Below are 23,067 nucleotides of genomic sequence, written 5' to 3'. Positions count from 1 at the left end.
TCACTGTTGGAAATTCCAGGGCTCAGGTAAGTAAAACAGGGGGGCTGGGGGGCCGGTGACTGACAGAAGTTTTTTCACCATAATGCATAGGATGTATTAAGGAAAAAACACGAGGGTTTACAACCCCTTTAACATATAACTAAAGGCAAAACTTCTTTTTTTTTTTTTTTTGGATACAGTGGAGAGAGATTAGAGCCCCTGTCAGGTTTTTATTGCTGTCTGTACCCCCATTAAGGAGATCCCCCTCTCTATTTGTTCTGTTTACCATTATCATTGAAGGTGAAAGTTAAAATAAAAGAAAATCACAAATTTTGGGTTGTCCCCAGAAAAGTAATAGAGGGGGAAATGTTCCAATGTGGACATCAGTTCTGGTGACCTGGGGGGGGGGGGGGGGGGCAAGGAATTCCCATAGTTTGCAGGGATTTCCACTCACTTCCTGTTTGGCTATGAGACAGGAAGTGAAGACAAATCTCCAAAATGGAACACAGATGGTAAAAAAAAAAAATCTGACAGGGGTTAAAACCCTTTATTATTCTATCCAAAATAACAAAAAAAAGTTTTGCCTATAGTTCTACTTTAAACTGTTACTAAACCCAGGAGCCTGTATTCACTATATCTGGTCTCCTACAGTACACAGAACATGGAAATGCAATTATTTTAGCAGTCTTGTGACTTCTATCAGTGCCCGGTTAAAGCTTGTAGGAGGAGTTTTCATTCTCCCTGATTGCCCTATGAGGCTGCAGAACTCCCGACCCTCTGTCTGGACAGTGCTGAATGGCTCTGTGCTGATCACATGCACCCTCCCAAGAAAAAAAAAAGAACTCTCTAGTAATACACACCAAACTGAGCATGTGCAGAGTGCCTCGGGGGCTCTGTTCCATCAGGAAATGGATTGAGAACAGTAAAAGAAGGGGAGGATCAGAGAAGACAGGATCAAACAGCTTTTTTAAACAATGCGGAGGATTAACCCCTTAGGTTCCACAGTGAGTATAACAAGCATGCTTTACTGACTTTACTGTTGTGGGTTTAGTAACACTTTAAGGACTATAGTGTTCAAACTAGTGGCTTTTCAGCCTGCAGCCAATTGCTTTGTATTCACCTTCAGAGTATCCTTTTTGTCCATGTGAAATGTTCAGGATTGTTTGATTCCATGGGAAACAAAGTTGTTAAGACTCGGAATGCTGTGCCAGTGTGACATTCCATAGACACAAGCTGCCAACCGCAGAAAACTATGGCAGGAAACAAAATCGGAGTTTTTCTCTCATGTGCGTTGGACACTAAAGCTCCTGTAACAAGTATAAACCAAGCCAAGTAGCTGTCAAATTCAACATTCATTTATGTCAGTACTAAACAAGGAATAAATGACTGTCATATGAAAATGACATGGCTGACAACCATTTCATGGTAATCGCATGCCTCGTTTGCTATTTTACAAGAATAATTCTGAGATTTGCAGTCATTCTGCACTGCCTACACATTGCTGGTGATCACACCACCCCCTGATGCCCCGTTCACACTTGGGCATAGCAGAAACATGAGCAGAAACAAGCGTTTCTGCCCTCGTTTCTACTAATGCACTACGCATTTGCGGTGCCATTATTTCCTGTAGCCTCCCTGATGGTATTCCCGAGTGTGGCTCGGGGTTAAATTTCAGTACCATTAGTGGTAACCCCGAGCCATTACATCTCAGGATTCTGGTGCAGGTTACTTACCTTGTCCCCAGGATCCTGCGATGTCCCCCCGCGGTGTCTGCGGGCTCCATCCTCCGCCCGAAGCCTCTCTGTGCCAGGCTCCATTTCCTGCGAGCGTCGCAACGCATGGGGGCGGAGCCTGGCGGCAAATTCAAAAAATTTTTAAAATCATAACAAATACAGTACTGTATTCTTACAGATTACAGTACTGTATGAAATCATTTCACTTCCCTTTTGTCCCTAGTGGTCTGTCCAATGCCCTGCATGCAGTTTTATATTATATATACTGTTCTTTCTGCCTGGAAACTGGAGATTGTCCATAGCAACCAAAAAGTGTCCCTTTACGTCAAAAGTGGCTTTAGACCAGCTAGAAAACAGCGATAGTAAATTAGAACACTTGCGGAATTGAACAATAATGAATCGTGGGGACATTTATTTTATTATTATTATTATTATTATTATTTAATTATTTATATTTATTTATTATAGTATAATTTATATAATTTATGATTTTTGTGTTTCAAACTTCATCATACCCGGGATATCTACTAGACTCTTGGTGGACAGATCTAAGTGTTAAGAATTACAGACCTACAATATAAAACGCCAAATTTCTATGCAAAGTAATTGTACCGCTTTGAGACGCAAAAATCTGAAATAATCATACCGCCAGGGAGGTTAAATCCGAGCAGCAGTAATGTGTTTTGTCGTGCGTTTTCCCACTCAACAAAACACGTGAAAAATGCACAAAACATGCTTGGCTCGTACCTATAATTTGGCACATGAGTTTCTTTAATGCGTTTTTGAAACGAAGGGGGCCTAGTTAAATGAATGGTGCCTCTCCAAAAACATGCTAGAAACTGCACAAAAAAGCCCCAAGAACGCAACACGGTCGCATTTCTCGGGAGTAGAAACTGTCAGCTTGTGTTGTGAATGATTGCATCAGGAGAAAAGAAGAGGAAGTGTAACAGGTAGTGCACAATGAGCCCACTTAACCCCCCCTCCCTCCCAAATTGCTAGACAGAACATCACTCTGTTATGCAGTTCCGTTTGTCCTCATCTCTTCTCTTCAGTACAGAGTCTGGAGCTGCAGCCTGCTATTTAGGGGAACAGAGAGAGTGGAAACTGTCAGCTTGTGTTGTGAATGATTGCATCTGGAGAAAAGAGGAGGAAGTGTAATGCCGCGTACACACAAGCGCACTTTTTTCGACCGGACTGGTCCGACGGACTTTCCTAACGAACGGACTTGCCTACACACGATCACACCAAAGTCCGACGGATTTGTACGTGATGATGTACAACCAGACTAAAATAAGGAAGTTCATAGCCAGTAGCCAATAGCTGCCCTTGCGTCGGTTTTAGTCCGTCGGACTAGCATACAGACGAGCGGATTTTTCGACTGGACTCGAGTCCGTCGGAAAGATTTGAAACATGTTTTATTTCTAGGTCCGCCAGACTTTTGGGGAAAAAAAGTCAGCTGGAGCCCACACACGATCAAATTGTCCAATGGACTCCGGTCCGCCGGACCAAGTCTGTCGGAAAATCCGCTCGTGTGTACGAGGCATAACAGGTAGCGCACAATCAGCCCACTTAAAGAGGAACTGCAGTCTGCTCACATAATTTGTAATAAAAACATCATTGTTTGCCATTCTGAAGCTTCCCTCCAACCACTTTGCAAATTATTTTATATATACTGTGATTCTGTACTTGCCAAATATGATGCAGAAATCTCTCTCCACTGAGACTGGCCGCATCCATTTTAACTGTGGGCAGCTGAAGCTGCTGCCGGTTCACTTCCTGGATTTACACAGAGGCACACCTCCAGCTCTGCAGCTCTCAACGGCCCTCTTATGACTCATCCCCCCTCCCTTCCTGGCAAACTCTCACAAGAGTGAGAGAGAGAGCTGTGCATGATATCATAAGCCTAGGCTAATGACCAGACAAGAAACAGGAATTGGGCTGTATAAGGTATTTACTGGCAGAAAAAAAATGTTTTACTATCCAAAGTTAAAACAACAAGGGCAGAAGATTTAATAGTCTGGAGCTGCAGCCTGCTATTCAGAGTGGAAACTGTCAGCTTGTGTTGTAAATGATTGCAGCTGGAGAAAAGGTCTTTCATTCACTAAAACACAAGCTGACAACAGCACAAGCCAAGCACTACACTCGGCTGTCTTGGAGAAGTGTAGTAGCCGTGGTGTGCAGGTCCCTACAAGGTGAGATATGTGCTATGTATAGTCATTCTGCACTGCCGCCGCTGCCTACACATTGCTGGTGTTCACATCACACCCTGATGCCCTGTTCACACTTGAGCGTAGCAGAAACACGAGCAGAAGCAAGTGTTTCTGCTCTTGTTTCTGCTAATGCACAATGTGTTTGCCGTGCCATTATTTTCATTAATGGCAAATGCGAGCAGCAGTAATGAGTTTTGCCATGCATTTTCCACTGGACAAAACACATGAAAAATGCACAGAACGTGCTTGGCTCTTGCCCAAAATTTGGTACATGAGTTTCTTTAGCGCGTTTTTGGAGCAAAGGGGGGCCTATTCAATTGAATTGTGCCACTCCAAAAACATGTTAAAAAAATGCACAAAAAAGCCCCAAATACGCAACACAATAACGTCGCTTAGGAGTGAACGGGGCTGAATGAATCAGGCGCAGAATGACCTTGGCCTTTGGTCATTCAGAATTGACTGAATCCTTTTTTTAAGCAAAGCTCCTCATAACCGCCATTCTCTTCCACAAAGTGGCCAGCTGAACAGCGCCACCTACAGCAGGGAAGGACAAACTGCACATGCCTACACACGCAGTTGCTGTGTGAACTGAGTTGAATAGATGAGTTTAAGTTGTTGCCGACCAGCTGCCGTCGTTATACAGCGTCAGGTTGACACAGCTGCGCAAACCGCCCTAGGTGTACATCGGGCTCTTTAAGAGCCGTGAGAGGCGCACGCGATGCCGGAGCCGATGCGCGTGGCTGTCATCCGCGATGTCCGCCAGCCACCTGCGATCTCTCCACAGAGAGCCAGAACGGGGATCTGTCAGTGTAAACAGATCCCCGTTCTGACAGGGGAGGAGAGAGAGATCTGCTGTTCCTAGTGATCAGGAACAGCAATCTTTCTCTACTCCCAGTCAGTCCCATCCCCCCCACAGTTAGAAACACCTCCCAGGGAACACTTAACCCTTTGATCGCCCCTTAGTCTTAACCCCTTCCCTGCCAGTGACATTTATACAGTAATCAGTGCATTTTTACAGCACTGATTGCTGTATAAATGCCAATGGTCCCAAAAAAGTGTCAAAAGTGTCCTATCTGTCCACCGCAATGTTGCAGTCCCACTAAAAATCGCCGTTCACCACCATTACTAGTAAAAAAAAAAATAATAATAATAAAAATGCCATAAATCTATCCCCTATTTTGTAGGCGCTATAACTTTTGTGCAAACCAATCAATATACGCTTATGCTGTGTACACACGGGCGGACTTTTTGACCGGACTGGTCCGACGGACCGAATCCGGCGGACAATCCGACTGTGTGTGGGCTCCATCGGACCTGCAGCGGACTTTTTTGGTCAAAAATCTGACAGACTTTAGATTTGGAACATGTTTCAAATTTGTCCCACGGACTCGAGTCTGGTCAAAAAATCCGCTCGTCTGTATGCTAGTCCGACGGACGAAAACCGACACTAGGGCAGCTATTGGCTACTGGCTATCAACTTCCTTATTTTAGTCCGGTCGTACATCATCACGTAAGAATCCGTCGGACTTTGGTGTAATCGTGTGTAGGCAAGTCCGTTCGTTCAAAAGTCCGTCGAAAGTCCGTTGAAAGTCCGTCGGAAAGTCCACCCGTGTGTACGCGGCATTATTGTGATTTTTTTTACCAAAAATATGTGCAAAAATACATATTGGCCTAAACTGATGAAGAAATGATTTATTTTATTTTTTTGGGGGGGATATTTATTATAGCAAAAAGTTAGAAATATTGGGGGTTATTTACTAAAGGCAAATCCACTTTGCACTACAGGCGCAAACTACAAGTGCACAGTGCACTTGAAATTGCACTGAAAGTGCACTTGGAAGTGCAGTCGCTGTAGATCTGAGGGGAACATGAAAGGAAAAAAAAAAACAGCATTTGAGCTTGCACATGATTGGATAATAAAATCAGCAGAGCTTTTCCTCATTTCAGATCTACCCCTCAGATTTAGTCTTTCAGTGCAATTTCAAGTGCACTTTGCACTTGTAGTTTGCACTTGCAGTGCAAAATGGATTTGCCTTTCGTAAATAACCCATTGGTTTTGGTTTTTTTTTTCAAAATTGTCGTTCCTTTTTTGTTTATAGCGCAAAAAATAAAAACCGCAGAGGTGATCAAATACCACCAAAAGAAAGCTCTATTTGTGGGAAAAAAAAGGACCTCAATTTTGTTTGTATACAACGTCGCACGACCGCGCAATTGTCAGTTAAATCCATGCAGTGCCATATCGCAAAAAATGGCCTGGTCATTAAGGGGGTAAATCCTTCCCGGGGCTGAAGTGGTAAGTGGCGCTTGTCAAACTCTGCAGCCCAAGTAAAAAATCCCATGGCCACGAAATCAAAGTGTCAAAAAGTGGGGCTTTAATGGCGGATACAGACAGCAATAAAAAAAACAGGATAGTAAAATGCTTTGGCCAGAGTTCTACTTTAACCCTTGACTGTTATTTTTGACTGATGACATTTGTACAACATACATAGCAAACAAAGAAGAAGCGCGCGCTTTGCATGGTCAGATCACGGCATCAATATTTTACAAACAAGATGCAGACACAATAGAACACAACGGCCTATACAGATCTGCTGCGCACCGTGACTGTCACATGACCTTTGGAGTGAATAACGGGAGTGGCGCTTACACAGCAGAATTCTCTTTTTTACATTTGTCCAGGGACCTTTGTGTGATGGATTCCAATTAACATCTCCAATACAATACAACTCTGCAAAACAAGCCAACATAAAACATTCTCAGCCAGAAGCCACATTATTAAAGTCGTCTGTTACAATTAAAAAAGATCTATTATTTCTCTTTTAATTTCTGGAGCACTCACAGTTTTTTTTTTTTTTTTTTTTTTTGTACAGATCTCTTGGGCTAAAGGCAATTATCTATTGCATGGCAAATGTACAAATAAACAAATCAATAATGCAGCAAAAATAATCGGAGCACAGCCTGGTAAGGCCTCATTCACACTGTCGGTGATACACAGGACTTTATTCTAAAGGAGTATACATGCATGTAATCATTTTATTAGTATACAGGGGGGGGGGGGGGGTATTAATAAAAAAAAAATGTTTGCATAGCTGTTCATCCAGAAAAATTGCTGGTACATTTGTTCAGTGTGAATGGGCAAAATTAAATGTTCTCCTTCTATTTCCCCAACAGGACAAATGTTATTCATTTATAAAAAATAAAGCAGTGTGGGAACATAATGCATTATTGCCACCTAAGATGCTTAAAGGGTAACTATATTTTCATTGGAAAAAAAAGAAAAAGAATAAAGGAATTAAAAAAAATAATAATGTAGCATATACAATTGCTACACAAGCAATGTTGTAATTTTATTATTATTATTATTATTATTATTAATAAAAATAAATTACCTTTCTATTTCAATCTGCAGCCTCTGTAATTTTCTATAAATTTCAACATAACATAGTAACCTGAAGGTGTTCTGTGCAGCGATGGTCTACAGAACACCCCAGAAAGGTAATTAGCTGTTGTGTGATTGGCTCACTGATTTTCTCAGAAATCTGCACTAAGATACAAGTCACATTTTAGGCATCCTCTGCAACAGGAATTTCAATTTTGGCGAGAAACTCACTTATGCCCTGTACACACGGTCGGACTTTGTTCGGACATTCCGACAACAAAATCCATGGATTTTTTCCGACGGATGTTGTCTCAAACTTGTCTTGCATACACATGGTCACATAAAGTTGTCGGAAAAACCGATCGTCTGAACGCAGTGACGTAAAACACGTACGTCGGGACTATAAACAGGGGAGTAGCCAATAGCTTTCATCTCTTAATTTATTCTGAGCATGCGTGGCACTTTGTGCGTCGGATTTGTGTACACACGAACGGATTTTGTTGTCGGAAAATTTTATATCCTGCTCTCAAACTTTGTGTGTCGGAAATTCCGATAGAAAATGTGTGATGGAGCCTACACATGGTCGGAATTTCCGACAACAAGGTCCTATCACACATTTTCCATCAGAAAATCCAACCGTGTGTACGGGGCATAAGGGTTTAAAACTTCTTATGCCCTGTACACACAACCGGTTTTACCGTCGGAATAAACTCTGAAGGTTTTTCTGACGGATTTCCGACGGAATTCCGCTCAAGCTGCCTTGCCTACACACGATCACACCAAATTCCGACCGTCCAGAACGCAGTGACGTACAACACATACGACGGGACAAAAAAACAGAAGTTCAATAGCCAGGAGCCAATAGCTTCCGTCTCGTACTTGCTTCAGAGCATGCCTTGTTTTTGGTCCGTCGGAACAGCATACAGACGAGCGGTTTTCCCGATAGGAATTGGTTCCGTCTGAAAAATTTAGAACATGTTCCATTTTTAGGTCCGTCAGAATTTTCGACGTAAAAAGTCAGACGAGGCCTACACACGATTGGTATATACGATGAAAAGCTCCTGTCGGACTTTTTCTGTCGGACATTACGCTCGTGTGTACGCGGCATAAAGCTTAATGTACACGGGATGTTTTTACAACCTCTGCTGAACGATTTAACTTGACAGATAGTAACCCACGTTCAAAACGTCCGTTTTGCCGCATTTAAAATTGTTTTTTTTAAATAGCCTGTAAACGAAATGCAGCTAAACGTGTTTAGCCGCGTTTGGCGTCTGAAACATCAGAAAATTCGGCATCTGAACTCATTTTTTTGCCTTCAAAGAAAAGCCTATAAACGCAACTGCCTAGAAATGACATTAAAACGAACCTGTGTACATGTTAACATTGGATGAGTTCAGGGGCAGTTGAAAAAAGCATCCAACTGCCTCTGAACGTCCGTTTGCCAGCAGCAGTGTACATGAGGCCTAAAGGGATGCAGACCCTGCAGCTTTTCTCATCAGAACACAGAGAGTGCACCAGGTGATTATAATGAACCAGACCCTCCCCAGTTTGCAAAGGACATGGTGAAACAAACATCTATTTCTTTACTCAACAAAAAGGTAAGAATATACCACACAAATTTGTTAAAATCCTTGCCGTGTATATTGATCATCCAGAGGGGATTGTTTCTTTCTCAGCAAAAAATATGCACTGTCACTGTACTAATGACACTGGCTCCCCAGGCTTAACATCAGGGGCGATCAAAGGGTTAAATGTGTGCCTAGCCTGTGCTTACTCACCGTGGGGGAGGTGCTGTTACCAGGAGAAATCATGAATCGGTGTTTCTGCTTTACAGGGACACATGATCCATGCCTTCTGTACTGACAGAACAGCAATCTGCCTTGTTTACATACATACCAAATGATCGGCAGGTCCCGGCGGACATCGGATCCGCAGGATGCTCTGATCAGCTGAATCTACACAGCGTGAGCGAGCTGCCGGAGGCGTGCACTTGCGTCCAATACCCAGAAGTGCAGGATCACGTATATATATGTGATCCTGCAATCACATATATATATATATATATATACCTGATCATACAGCTGCCCTGCAGCAGTGAATGTGCTATAGGGCAGTCGGCAAGCGATTAAATGCAAAATGGTTCGTTTTTGGTTCAATAGTCTTCAATGGAGGAGCTGCAGAAAAAAGCATGTAGTGCGTTTTTTGCTGCGATTTTGCCATGATTTGCATTTTTTAACCCGCCCAACAAAAAAACTGCCAAAAAAAGCGGGAAAAACGCAGGTGCAAAAACGCAACGTGCGACTGTAAAAAGCACTGCAGAATCGGATCAAAAGCCAACTGGTAAGGAGTGAACCAGGCCTTAGTGCCCATCCATAATTATGGAAATGAAAATGACCAGCTGCTCAGACCCGGCCAAAAATGAGCAGCTGTGTGATGTATCGGTCTACTATAACACCTGTTGCCTGCGGGCAACATAAATAATTCCGAGTGGATCATTATTATGCAGCCCAACAGTGGACACACCCAGTCACAAAATATAGAAATCAATGGGTGTGCGGAGTCCTGCCAACTTCAGTGCGATTACCTCATGTGCAAAACAAAGAAATGCTGATGTTTTGTACATTTACTGGTGATATTTGCCCAAACTGGGGGCCTCTTTTAATTCCTGCTTCAATTCATTTAGACAGATATACAAATGAGTATAGAAAACTGTTGGTGTTGCCCATAGCAACCAATGAAATCCTTACTTTCATTTTCCAATAGGCTTTAGAAAAATGACAACTGAAATGTGTTTGCTGGAGGGCTCATAGAGAGTGTGTTCTGTCCCTCCGCCAGCATAAATCAGCTCAATGGTTTCCAGCTGTTGTGTCACCTTCACACCCAGCGCTCCAGATGATGTCCCCCCCCCACTCAGCCACAACCTGCGCCAAGCCGGGGCTTTGTTCTTTGTTCTGGAAGGAGAGAGGAGCTGAGAACATATGGCTCTAATGTTTGAGAAGAAAAGCATCTGCATTGCTTACAGCAACCAATCGCTTCCCTCTGTTTACATTGCAAATAAACCTCTCAGAGAGGAGAAGAGGCTTCTGGGTATACGCCATATGACACGCCAGACCTGTAAAGGAACACCTCGCAATACTGTGCTTTGTAAAGTGACAGTGAACAATATCCTTATTCTCCAAAAATAATCCGTACACATCCAATGCCTAATATGCCCCATGGTTTCTTACTGCATCTTTCTGCCTCCTTGTAACATTCTCCACGAGATCCTGAACCTCTCTTTTCCCCCTCACTTCTGTTTTGTTTGCAATGAGCAGTGCATGTTGGTTGGGGTCATGTGCACTTCCCTATGCACACTACAAATCCCATAGTCCATAGTCCATCTCAGGAGTGAGCAAGAGAGGGTGTCTACATTCCTACATACAGTGGGACCAACCTCTAATAGGAAGTCCACTCACAGCAGCGAAAAAAAAAGGAATTTGGAGATTTGGAAAGGCTGGGAGCAAAAGCAGCAATACAAACGGAATACAAACTAAGAAAGCCACATAGCATTCTCCATTGCTAGGACCCAGGTGCCAGAAGCGGTCTAGCATCCTACTGTTGCTTTGGCTCAGGCTGCTTCTTAAGGAAGCTTGGTCCATTCATTGGGAAGCCGCTTGGTCCTCCCATTGGGAAGCTGCTTGGTCCTCCCATTGGGAAGCCGATTGGTCCTCCCAATAGGAAGCCGATTGGTCCTCCCAATAGGAAGCCGCTTGGTCCTTCAATTGGGGAGGTGCTTGGTCCTCCCATTGGGAAGCCGCTTGGGCCTTCTATTGGAAACCTGCTTGTTCCTTCCAATAAAAAGCCACCTGATCTTTCCATCGGCAGCTGCTTGGTCCTTTCATTGGAAAGCTGCTTGGTCCATCCATTGGAAAGCCACCTGGTTCTTCCATTGGGAAGCAGCTTGGTCTTTCCATTGGAAAGCCGACAGGTCCATCCTTTGGAAAGCTGCTTGGTTCTTTCATTGGAAAGCCGCTTGGTCCTCCCATTGGCAATCCACTTGGTCCTCCCATTGGGAAGACGCTTGGTTCTTCCATTGGGAAGCTGCTTGGTCCTTCCATTGGAAAGCCGCCTGGTCCTTCCTTTGAGAAGCTGCTTTTTCCTTTCATTGGGAAGCCACTTCATCCTTACATTGGTAAGCTGCTTGGTCCTTCCACCCAGGTGGCCATTTCAAAGAAGCCACCTAGTGTCTTTCCATTTCTAGGATACAGGCAGCTTCTCAAAGAAACAAGCTAGTATGCTTTGCAGTTAGGATTAAGACAGCTGTTGAGTCCCTCTGTTGCTAGGACACAGACGGCTCTTGCGTCCCTCTGTTGCTAGGACACAGATGGCTTTTGAGTCCCTCTGTTGCTAGGACACAGCCAGCTTCTAAAGGAATCTTCCTAGCATTCATCTGTTGCTAGGATGCACTGGGCTTCTCATGGAAGCTGCCTAGCATCCATCATTGCTATGACGCAGGCAGCTTCTTCCCCTAGTTTTTTACTGTTGCCAGGACTCAGGTGGCTTCTTAAGAAAGCCACCTAGCATTCTCCATTGCTGGGACACAGGTAGCTTCTTAGGGAAGCCGCCTAGCGTCCTTCTGTTGCTAGGACATAGGCAGCTCTTGTACTCTATGCGCATTAGCACAAACTTTAACAAGTATACAGTTTAAAATATGCCCCATATGGAGGGCATCAGATGCAGATTTTTTTTTTTTTTTTTTTTTATGGCATGCACCATGGACCCAAAGGAAACAATACATCTGCATCCAGACTAGTAAATTTAGGTTACTATTAGACATACCTGCTGCTCCTTTGAAAAACGATCCATGCTTGGATCGCTTTTCAGAGGCGATCGACACTGAGGAGAAGGTGCCTGGTTTAACCCCATTTTTGCTGAACAAATGCACTTCAACTGCGATTTGTGGGGCGTTGGTGCCACTTTCCTGTTCGCTTGAATGGGTTGCGTTTGGTTGCCTTGCCGCCCACCAATCATGATATGTTAAATAGTTTTTGGCACAGCTGTGAAGTGAAGCATTGTGACAGCGATGTGAACACCAATCGTTCCCTGCCATTGCAGCTTAAGGAGTAGAGGTTGGAGGGGGGTGCTAAAAACTTACATTTTTAATGCATGTCTAAACCTAGCCCAACTGATATTTTTCACAGCCCTGCTGATGAGCCCTAAATGAGAACAATAGGCTTATTAATGGCTACTTAATTATTTTGACATTTGCAAGAGTGCCGGCTAAGAGGAAAAAAGACCGGAAATCTGGGGAGAATATAGTTGCCGGTTCCTGGTACAATGACTTGTCCTGTATTATAAGAACTTGTTGAGAGACGGCATAACGCAGTACAGGCATCCTGACGAGAACACGGCAATAATCGCAACAATGACTATCAACACATCCCTATGAAGAAAATGACTTCCTGTTATAAAAATACATCAACGTTCCCACCGGCAATCCCCAGACAGAAGCATTTCTGTGCAAGACTGACAGCGAGGACCATAAGAATGCTATTTTGTCATTCAAATGACATCCTTGATAGACGATTACTTCTACAAGATGTTAGATGAAGATGGATCATTTAGAAGTAAATGTCACAATTAGATTGTCTTACTGTATCCCATACCTGATTTGTATCCGGGTTTATGAACAAATGTTACAAGTGCAAAAATAAAATATAAGACTTACAGAGGAACTCTTTATCTGAACTCCATCCAGTCCAAGGGTTAAATACTCCATCCAGTCCAAGGGTTAGATTGATTATACACTGTCCGGCCATTATTAGGTACACCTTGCTAGTACCGGCTTGGACCCCCTTTTGCCTTCAGAACTGCTTTGTCTTCGTGGCATAGATTCAACAAGGAAAACGTTCCTCAGAGATTTTGGTCCATATTGACATGATAGCATCACCCAGTTGCTGCAGATTTGTCGGCTGCACATCCATGATGGGAATTTCCCATTTCACTACATCCCAAAGGTGCTCTATTGGATGAGATCTGGTGAGTGTGGAGACCATTGAAGTACAGGGACCTCATTGTCCAGTGGTGAGATGATTGGAGCTTTGTGACATGGTGCATTATCCTGCTGGAAGGAGCCATCAGAAGATGGGGACACTGTAGTCATAAAGGGATGGACATGGTCAGCAACAATACTCAGGTAGGTCGTGGTGTTTAAACGATTCTCAATTGGTACTAAGGAGCCCAAAGTGTGCCAAGATAATATCCCCCCCCCACACCATTACACCACCACCAGCCTGAACCATTGATACAAGGCAGGATGGATCCATACTTTCATGTTGTTTACACCAAATTCTGACCCCGACCATCTGAATGTTGCAGCTGAAATCGAGACTCATCAGACCAGGCAACGTTTTTCCAATCTTCTATTGTCCAATGTTGGTGAGTCCTGTGTGAATTGTAGCCTCAGTTTCCTGTTCTTAGCTGACAGGAATGGCACCCGGTGTGGTCTTCTGCTGCTGTTGCCCATCTGCTTCAAGGTTCGATGTTCAGAGATGATATTCTACATACCTTGGGTGTACCGAGTGGTCATTTGAGTTACTGTTGCCTTTCTATCATCTGGAACCAGTCTGCCCATTCTCCTCTGACTTCTGACATCAACAAGGCATTTTCCTCCACATAACTGCCGCTCACTGGATATTTCTCTTTTTCTGACCATTCTCGCAACAGACTAAGCCCCCGGGAACACTAGTGCGACTTGTCATGCGATAGGACCGGAGGTCAAAATCACATGACAAGTCGCACCCTATTGGCCGCAATGGAGCTGTTCAAAAAGGTGCGACGCTGACTTTGCAGAGGCGCATCGATTTGAAAAACAAGTTAATGCACTATTTTTGCTGATTTCAGGTGTGACTTGCATAGACATCTGTGCATGAAGTCACACAGATGTCAGCCAAGAGAGAAAGAGAGCAGTAAAAACATGCAGTTGAGCCACGTTTTTACCGCTCCCTTCTTAGATTGCAAAGGCAGCAGACAGGGATGTTCACATGCCGAACTGATCCCCTATTATGTTCAGTGGGCAGGACTGCTGCCAAATGTGACCCATTCAAGTCAACAGGGCAACACCGCGCATTTGCAGCTCTGTGTTGCAGCATTTACAGGTGCAGCAGCGCAGGATCATGACTGCTGTGGCCCGGTGGCCGGTGGATGATTGGTCATAGCAATCACATGATTACAATGCAAACAAAACAGCCATGAATGGCTTCCACACTGCTTTGCTTACTATTGTGATGCTGTGATTGACCCAATGCTATCACATGGTACCACGGCCAATAACAGCACCTGTACCATGTGATTAGCTGTAGCCAAGCACAGCATGTCAACATTAAGCAAAACAGTCATGAATGGAAAACCATTAATGACAGTTAACTATTGCTTATAACATTGATCATCACTGTTGTAAACAATAACAGTGTTAAAAAAAAAAAAAAAAACGCTGATCCCCACAGTAGCACAATGTCACTATGATGACACTGAACTACTCTGATGAAAGTATGTAAAAAAAAAACAAAGATTGAATAAAAAACAGACTGGAGTGGTGACAGTATGTAAAAAAAAAAAAAATATATATATATATATATATATATATATATATATATATATATATATATATTCTTTATTACATTTTTTTCTCTTTGTTACTATTTTTTCTTTTTTTGCATACAGTGACCAGAGCAATAGTGTACTGTGGAGAGTTGATCTGGATTTATTTTATTTTTTTTCTTACTATTGTGATTGTTTACTATTGTGATTAGCACAGATGGGCTGTGATTGGCCCTGTCTGCACCATGTGATGACTGTGACCAATCACAGAGCTCATCACAATAGTACACAGTCAAAGCCTTTCATTGTGTACAACTGTCATGTAATCTGCTGTGATTGGCCACATCGATCACATGGTACCGGCAGCAGGCCGGTGCAGTGATCTGTTATCGGCCGTGTCCAATGGATCCGACAGGTGACAGATCGCAACAATGCTCTTGCCATCAATTTAAAACAGACTGGGTATTAAGGGGTAAAAAACCTTTTGTAGGTCAAAAGGGTCAAGATTCCCGCCCAGCCACAGAGTCTCACTCATCTAAAATCTAAATATTAGTTTTAGGTGGACAGGTCCTTTCATTTTTTGTTGGTTGTTGTTTCATCTTATTTAGATTTTTTTTTTCAAACTAAAACTTGCAGAGAAACAAACCTGAAAATGTATTCCTATCTACCTCCCACCTTCCTGGATCTCCATTGCCTAATCTACCTCCCACCGCTTAGTGCCCCTCATCAGTGAATTGATTCATCTACCTCCCACCTCCTACCGTACATCCACCATCCACCGTACAGCACATTAGTCACCATCCATCTGTGTATAATGTAGAGTGCACATCCACCACCCACCACTCACTTTACATCCCATTATAGTACATACAGGTCAGCCGGCCACCTACTGATACTTACTGACAGTTTACTAGAAAGCTGCATCCAAACCTTCTTCTTTCATCAGAAGAAAGGAGAAAGTGTGTTACCAGTCTGAAAAATGACATTAGAGCTTAAAGTGGAACTAACCTGTATCTGAGCACCACAAACGCTATTTACTTCATTTTTATTATTCAAAGCAAACTCCCCCATCCATCCACGTCTCTATGTTTTATATTGTTAAGGAATCACTTTGAAAAACAACCCTCGTAGCGTTTTAGCTGTGGCCATTTTGAGTAAGGGCAGAAGAAGATTCATGTAGCAATTACTTCCTGGAATCCATCTGCCCTTAGCAGGGGCATATCTACCATGAGGCAAACAATCCTTTGCCTTGGGCGGTGTTTTTGCAGGGGGGGAGGGCGTTGCCGCCCCCAGGCAGAAGGGACACTATGAGGACTGCATAGAAGCAGTCAGAGGGGTGACCGCGGACTGACCGGTCGGTGACAATGGAGCGAAGCGGAAGCAGGAGGAGGTGGTGACTGCAGCCTCCGATCCCGGAAGTAGCTCAATTGGTAAGAGTCTGGAGTCATTTTTTTTTGGGAGGGGGGGATGAGTGAATCTCCTGGTGTACTGTGGGGAGGATAGCACAATGGCTACCTTAGGGAGGGGCCAGAGGGGGCCCTGACCCCCCCAACATTATACTGGGCCCCACCATGTGCCCCCCCCCCCCCCCCCCCCCCGAAAAAATTTTTTTTTTTTTTTTACAAAAAGGCAATGTCTTTTTGTTTGCATTCATATCGGATGTGCCGCATCTTACTTGGGCCACCGCTGGAGTAACACAATCTCTATTGAGAGGGAGAGCGTCCCCAGTCAGCTCCTACGGGTGATTCCACCCCCCTCCCTCTGCTAGCTGACACTGCATAATGCGAACACTCACACAACCACAGCCGCCCGATCTGCCCCTTCCCCTGCATCCTCAATGGCAGGGAGAAGAGCGAGTTGCAGGAAGGACTCCACCAGGACTCTCAGTTACTGAAAAAACAGACTGATTTCTCCCATCCTTAGGACAGGAGAACCAGCCTGTAAATTCCAAGAGATTCCAGACCAGGGCTGTCAATAGCAGGGGCAGGACAGCAAGAGGAGGCTGGGGAACCCCACAGTGGCAGAACACCAGGGCCCGGTGGCAAGACAACCTTTGCAACCCTGATAGTTCTCCCACTGCTTTGGACCCTTATATTTTCCTGCTGGTGACATATATCGCTTGTTTTCTGCCACCCTGGGGGGGCCCCAATACAGTAGGAAGGGAGCTCACTGCAGAACATGTGAAAGGGCCCGTTGTGGGATCGTAGTAAAGGGCCCCCGTAGTATATACCTGTCCCCCCATGTGCCCCTCCTAAATATGAAAGCTGGAGATGCCACTGATAGGGCAGTCCCCTCTCTCTCTTACCCCCCCTCTATCTCTCACCCCTCTCTCTCTTTCCATTCTCGCTTTCTCACCCCCTCTCTCTCTCATCCTACCTCTTCCCCCTCCCTCTCTTACCACCTCCCCCCTCTATCTCTCAACCCTCTCTCACCCCACCTCTTTCCCCCTCTCCCTCACCCTCCTCTCTCACCCCACCTGCTATCTCTGCTCCCAGCGGTGGGGGGGGAGTACTGTGGCAGGCTAGCGGGGGGGGTTACTACCCCACAGTCCACCAGAAACCTTGCATAGCCACCAGAGACCCCGCAAAGCCAGCAGAGACCACGGAGCCAGGTGGAGCTGTGCAAGCCAAGGATAGTACTGAATTATGCCTGTGTTTGACTTCTGAATTGTGAGTGGTATTCTTACTCTTAACTTTCAGAAACGAAACGAATTGCACATGTCTACTTGAGCTCACCATATAAAACCTGTTAAAGCGGACTACAGGAAAAGTAAATATTGTTTAAATAAAAGAGGCACATGGTGTTCATCTATCCAAACTGCATGTACATTCATTCTGTGAAAATTGAATGTTTTCAGGCTATATTCTCTGCAATCTGAATGTGTAAATGCGGGAAATACTACATTACGGCCACTAGATGGTGCTGAGGAGCACACTTATTTCTTATATTAGTCAGCACCATCTAGTGGTCATACTGCATTATGGCCACTAGATGGTGATGACTATCCTAGAAAATAAGTATGCTCCTCAGCTTCATCATGTGGCCATAGTGAGATATTTTTTGCATTTACACATTCAAATTGAATTAACTATAGTCTGGAAACATTGCTTTTTTTTTTCTAAATGCACCCCTTGTTGTGCTTTGTGTATTTCTTCCCAATCTGTGCAGTAATCCAGTGTGAAACTTTCCCTCTGTGCAGGAGCTTCCTGTAATAAAGACCTCTCACTGCTGCTCTCCCTCCTTGTGCAGGGTGACTTGTCTCCGCCCCCCTCCTGTAGTTTTCTGCAGGCAGCCTTTGAGGGGTGTGGCCTGCTGGGCTCCTCCTACAGCTCTGCTCTCTGCCCAGGCTATGTACAGCACAGTGATGATGTCACTGCTACTTTTACAAGGTAATAACTGGCTTTGCAGGGGGATTTGGTGCACACAAAGTAGATTGTTATCCTTTTGCTTTCTGTAAATCTCTTATATACCTGCTCCCGCTGTGATTGGACACAGAGGGAGCCAATCAGTGGGTCCGGCAGACCTGATGTCCTGCTGGGACCCACCGATCGTTCCCGACAGAGGCAGAACGGCGATCTGCCTATATAAACAAGGCAGATCGCCGTTCTGTTCATAGGGGAGACGGAAATCCTGTGTTTTTGCTAAGCAGGAACACGGATCTCTGTCTTCCCACAATTAAAGCACCTCCCACACAGTTAGCAAGCACTCCCTAAGAAAACATTTAACCCTTTGATCGCCCCTGACATTAACCCCTTCCCTGCCAGTGTCATTAGTACAGTGACAGTGTATATTTTTTTTAGCACTGATCACTGTATTGGTGTCATTGGTCCCCCAGATTTTTCCGCAGCAATGTCGCAGTCCCGCTATAAGTCGCTGGTGATCACTGCCATTGCTAGTAAAAAAATTAAAAAATATATAAAAATTCCACAAATCTATCCCATAGTTTGTAGTTGTAGTTTGTAGTTTATTGGGATTTTTGTTTTTACCAAAAATATGTGGCAGAATACATATTGGCCTAAATTGATGAAGAAATTACATTTTTTTTATTGGATATGTTTTATAGAAGAAAGCAAAAAATATTGTTTTTTTCTTGTCAAAATTGTCGGTCTTTTTTTGTTTATAGTACAAAAAATAAAAACTGCAGAGGTGATCAAATACCACCAAAAGAAAGCTCTATTTGTGGGGAAAAAAAGGACATCACTTTTATTTGGGTACAACGTCGCACGGCCGCCCAATTGTCAGTTAAAGTAACGCAGTGCCGTATCGCAAAAAATGGCCTGGTCGTGAAAGGGGGAAAATCTTCCAGAGGGCAAGTGGTTACGTTTTACCTTTTTTGCAGGAGCTTCCTGTAATAAAGACCGGTCACTCCTGCTCTTTCTCCTTGTGCAGGGTGATTGGTCTTGTCTCCGCCCCCTCATGTAGTTTTCTGCAGGCAGACTGCAGTGGGTGGGGCCTGCTGGGTCCCTCCCACAGCTCTGCTCTCTCCACAGGCTTTGTACAGGACAGTGATGTCACTGCTACTTTTACAAGGTAATATCTGGCTTTGCAAGGGGACTTGGTGCACACAAAGTGGATATTTATCCTTTGCTTAGTATGCTCCTCAGCATAACCAGTGGCCACAGTGAGCTATTTTCTGCATTCACACATTCAAATTGAATCGCATACAGCCCGGGAACATTGATTTTGCCCCTTCGCACAGAAAAATTTCTATGTAATTTCAATAGGCGGACACTATTCTTTTTTTTTTTTAAATAAATACACCTTGTGCTGTGCTTTGTGTATATCTTTTATAGATCTGTGCAATGACCGATATTAAACTTTACCTCTGTGCAGGAGCTTCCTGTAATAAAGACCGCTCACTGCTGCTCTCTCTCCTTGTGCGTGGTGACTGGTCTTGTCTCCGCCCCCTCCTGTACTTTTCTGCAGGCAGGCTGTAGTGGGTGGGATCTGCTAGGCCCCTCCCACAGCCCTGCACAGGCTATGTACAGCACAGTGATGATGTCACTGCTACTTTTACAAGGTAATATCTGGGTTTGCAGGGAAATTTGATACACACAAAGTGGATTTTCATCTTTTGTGGCGATTGAGGAATATATTTAAGAAAAGTTTTTTGTTTTGTTTTTTGTGTTTGGTGTTCAGCTGCAAAAACAAACAGCCGATGTGAGCATCTCCTGCCATGTAGACAACCTGGAAGATCCTGAAGAGTTTATTATTGCACCAAGAACTTTTCTAGCATGTATCCAGTGATGGGCAACAGATTATTATGACTCAGGACTATGTAAGAGGCTGAAATGCGTCAATAATTCCAGGTATTGATTTCTTTTATTGGATGGATTCAGGGATTTTTTTCAGTGGGAACGCGGGGAATGCAGTTCCGGCACCTCCAGCACTGAATGCATGTAAGACACCTTTCACACTGGGGCACTTTGCAGGCGCTACAGCGCTAAAAATAGCACCTGGAAAGCGCCCTGAAAGAGCCGCTGCTGTGTCTCCAGTGGAGCGGTGCACTGGCAGGACGTTAAAAAAACTCCTGCAAGCGGCATCTTTGGAGCGGTGAAGGAGCGATGTATACACCGCTCCTAAACTGCTCCTGCCCATTGAAATCAATGGGGCAGCGCGGCTATACCACCGCTTTGCGGGCACTTTTAACCCTTTTTCGGCCGCTAGCGGGGGTTAAAACCGCCCTGCTAGCGGCTGAATAGCGCCACTAAAGCGACAGTAAAGCGGAGCTAAAAATAGCACCGTTTTACCGCTGGCGCCCGCACCGCCCCCCGTGTGAAAGGGGCCTAATGGCAAGGGGTTTAGGGTCTATTGATGCTAGCTTAGCTGCTGAGGGGTCTATTGTTGCTGGAGGGGATCTATTTTTGCTGGTGAAGGGTCTTCTGTTGCCAAGGTTGGTTCTTGTTGCTGGGGTTTAGTTGTTGCTGGGAGGGATTTAGTAATGTTGGCTGCAGGGAAATCAGTTGTTGCTGCTGGGGGTCTATTCTGGGGGACAGGGTATTTTGTTGCGGGTGATCCATTGGTGCTGCAGAGTCTATTGGTGCTGGCTGCAGGGAGATCTGTTATTACTGCTGGGGATCTTTTGTTGCTGGGGGAGGGGGTATTTTGTTGCAGGTGGTTCATTATTGCTGGGGGGATCTGTTGTTACTGGCTGCATGGGATCTATTTGACTGCTTTCCTTGTCATCATTAGCAAATTCCATACAAATTTCTTTGTACCACAATTGTTACTTGGTTCTATATTCCCTAAAAGGGGCAATACTGGGAGGTGGATAGGGAGGTGAAACTAAGGAATGGTGCAGGAGGTGGGTAGGAGGTGGAACTAAAGAATGGTGCAGGAGGTATGTAGGAGGTGGAACTAAGGAATGGTACAGGGGGTAGGTAGGGGGTGGAACTAAGGAATGGTGCAGGAGGTTGGTAGGGGGTGGAACTATGGAATGGTGCAGGAGGTGGGTAGGGGGTGGAACTAAGGAATGGTGCAGGAGGTGGGTATGGGGTGGAACTAAGGAATGGTGCAGGAGGTTGGTAGGGGGTGGAACTATGGAATGGTGCAGGAGGTGGGTAGGGGGTGGAACTAAGGAATGGTGCAGGAGGTGGGTAGGGGGTGGAACTAAGGAATGGTGCAGGAGGTGGGTATGGGGTGGAACTAAGGAATGGTGCAGGAGGTTGGTAGGGGGTGGAACTATGGAATGGTGCAGGAGGTGGGTAGGGGGTGGAACTAAGGAATGGTGCAGGAGGTGGGTAGGGGGTGGAACTAAGGAATGGTGCAGGAGGTGGGTATGGGGTGGAACTAAGGAATGGTGCAGGAGGTGGGTAGGGGGTGGAACTAAGGAATGGTGCAGGAGGTGGGTAGGGGGTGGAACTAAGGAATGGTGCAGGAGGTGGGTAGGGGGTGAAACTAAGGAATGGTGCAGGAGGTGGGTAGGGGGTGGAACTAAAGAATGGTACAGGAGGTGGGTAGGGGTGGAACTAAGGAATGGTGCAGGAGGTGGGTAGGGGGTGGAACTAAGGAATGGTACAGGAGGTGGGTAGGGGTGGAACTAAGGAATGGTACAGGAGGTTGGTAGGGGTGGAACTAAGGAATGGTACAGGAGGTGGGTAGGGGTGGAACTAAGGAATGGTACAGGAGGTTGGTAGGGGTGGAACTAAGGAATGGTACAGGAGGTGGGTAGGGGGTGGAACTTAGGAATGGTGCAGGAGATGAGTATGGGGTGGAGATAAGAGGTGACTCGGAAAGGGGGAGTTCCTGCACCTATTGTCTGAGCAAAAAAATCCTGGATGGATTTAATAAAATCGTATATGTTTTGTTTTTGAGACATCGTGGTACTGGATGTTTTTCTCTTTGATAGGCAACAGTTGCCTTTGCCATGGGAAGCGTTATGCTGCACCTACCCATCAACTGAACAGCAAGCCCAGCATTACACCCGTCATCCAAGGATGGGGCAGATGTTTTGCTCCCTCCCGGTCATTTCTGGTGACACATCAGGTCTATAGTCAAACTTAGCTAGAGTTACTAAACTTTCCCGGCAGTAGTTACTTATCGCATGGATTGAAGCGTCGCATCAACTCACTTGTTAGCAGTATTGGGATGATGGGGATCCAGGCCGGTATGGATCAGGGTCCTCGTATCCCGGTAGAGGGTCTCCTTTCCATCTGCAGGGACTGAATGTTGCTCTCTTCTATGTGGAGGGAGGCAGAGGAAGTCCAGCTCTACATAAACAAGACAGCCGGGGAGAGGGGAAGGGAAGAAAAAAAAAAAAAAAGAAAACTTTCAGGCTGAGCCGGTGAACTCTGTGCAGGAAGCAGAGACTTTCCAACATTCGTCTGATGTCAGCCCTGATGTGAGTGAAGCTGGCCCAGGCTGTAATATAAGCTGCTCCACTAGGCTGGCCGCCTGCCAGCTCATCATCATCATCATCATCATCATCATCATCATCATCATGGCTTCTCCCAGACACGGCGCAGCTCTGCCGGCTACAACACAGGCGACCGCACGGTGAACTGCGAATCAGCCTTCTGACTTACCGAAAGTCCCACATTTTCTTGCTAAAGCTTTGTGGATCAGTACTGCTGGGACTGTAAAGAAGGGAACACCCCGAAGGCTTGTCCTGAAAATGGAACTGTTAGTGCAAATAAAAAAAGTATCACGGACAGTACTCAATTGTTTTGTTGCAAGCGCACTATTACGG

The 23,067-nt window shown here is 45.0% G+C and overlaps 1 protein-coding gene across 1 annotated transcript in view; it reads right to left on the bottom strand.

The window, feature by feature from the left end:
• Positions 1–22,753, bottom strand: part of STON1 (stonin 1) — a 148,850-nt gene extending 126,097 nt beyond the window's left edge. The window contains exon 1 of the mRNA XM_073628525.1: positions 22,450–22,753. The gene's annotated coding sequence lies outside the window, so the exon portion shown is untranslated. The remainder of the gene's footprint in view (positions 1–22,449) is intronic.
• Positions 22,754–23,067: the final 314 nt, after the last annotated feature.

Source organism: Aquarana catesbeiana, linkage group LG04 (assembly GCF_042186555.1).
Source record: "Aquarana catesbeiana isolate 2022-GZ linkage group LG04, ASM4218655v1, whole genome shotgun sequence".
Classification (NCBI taxonomy): domain Eukaryota; kingdom Metazoa; phylum Chordata; class Amphibia; order Anura; family Ranidae; genus Aquarana; species Aquarana catesbeiana.
Note: the sequence above shows the minus strand (reverse complement) of the source record. Positions and strands in the feature narration are given on the sequence as shown.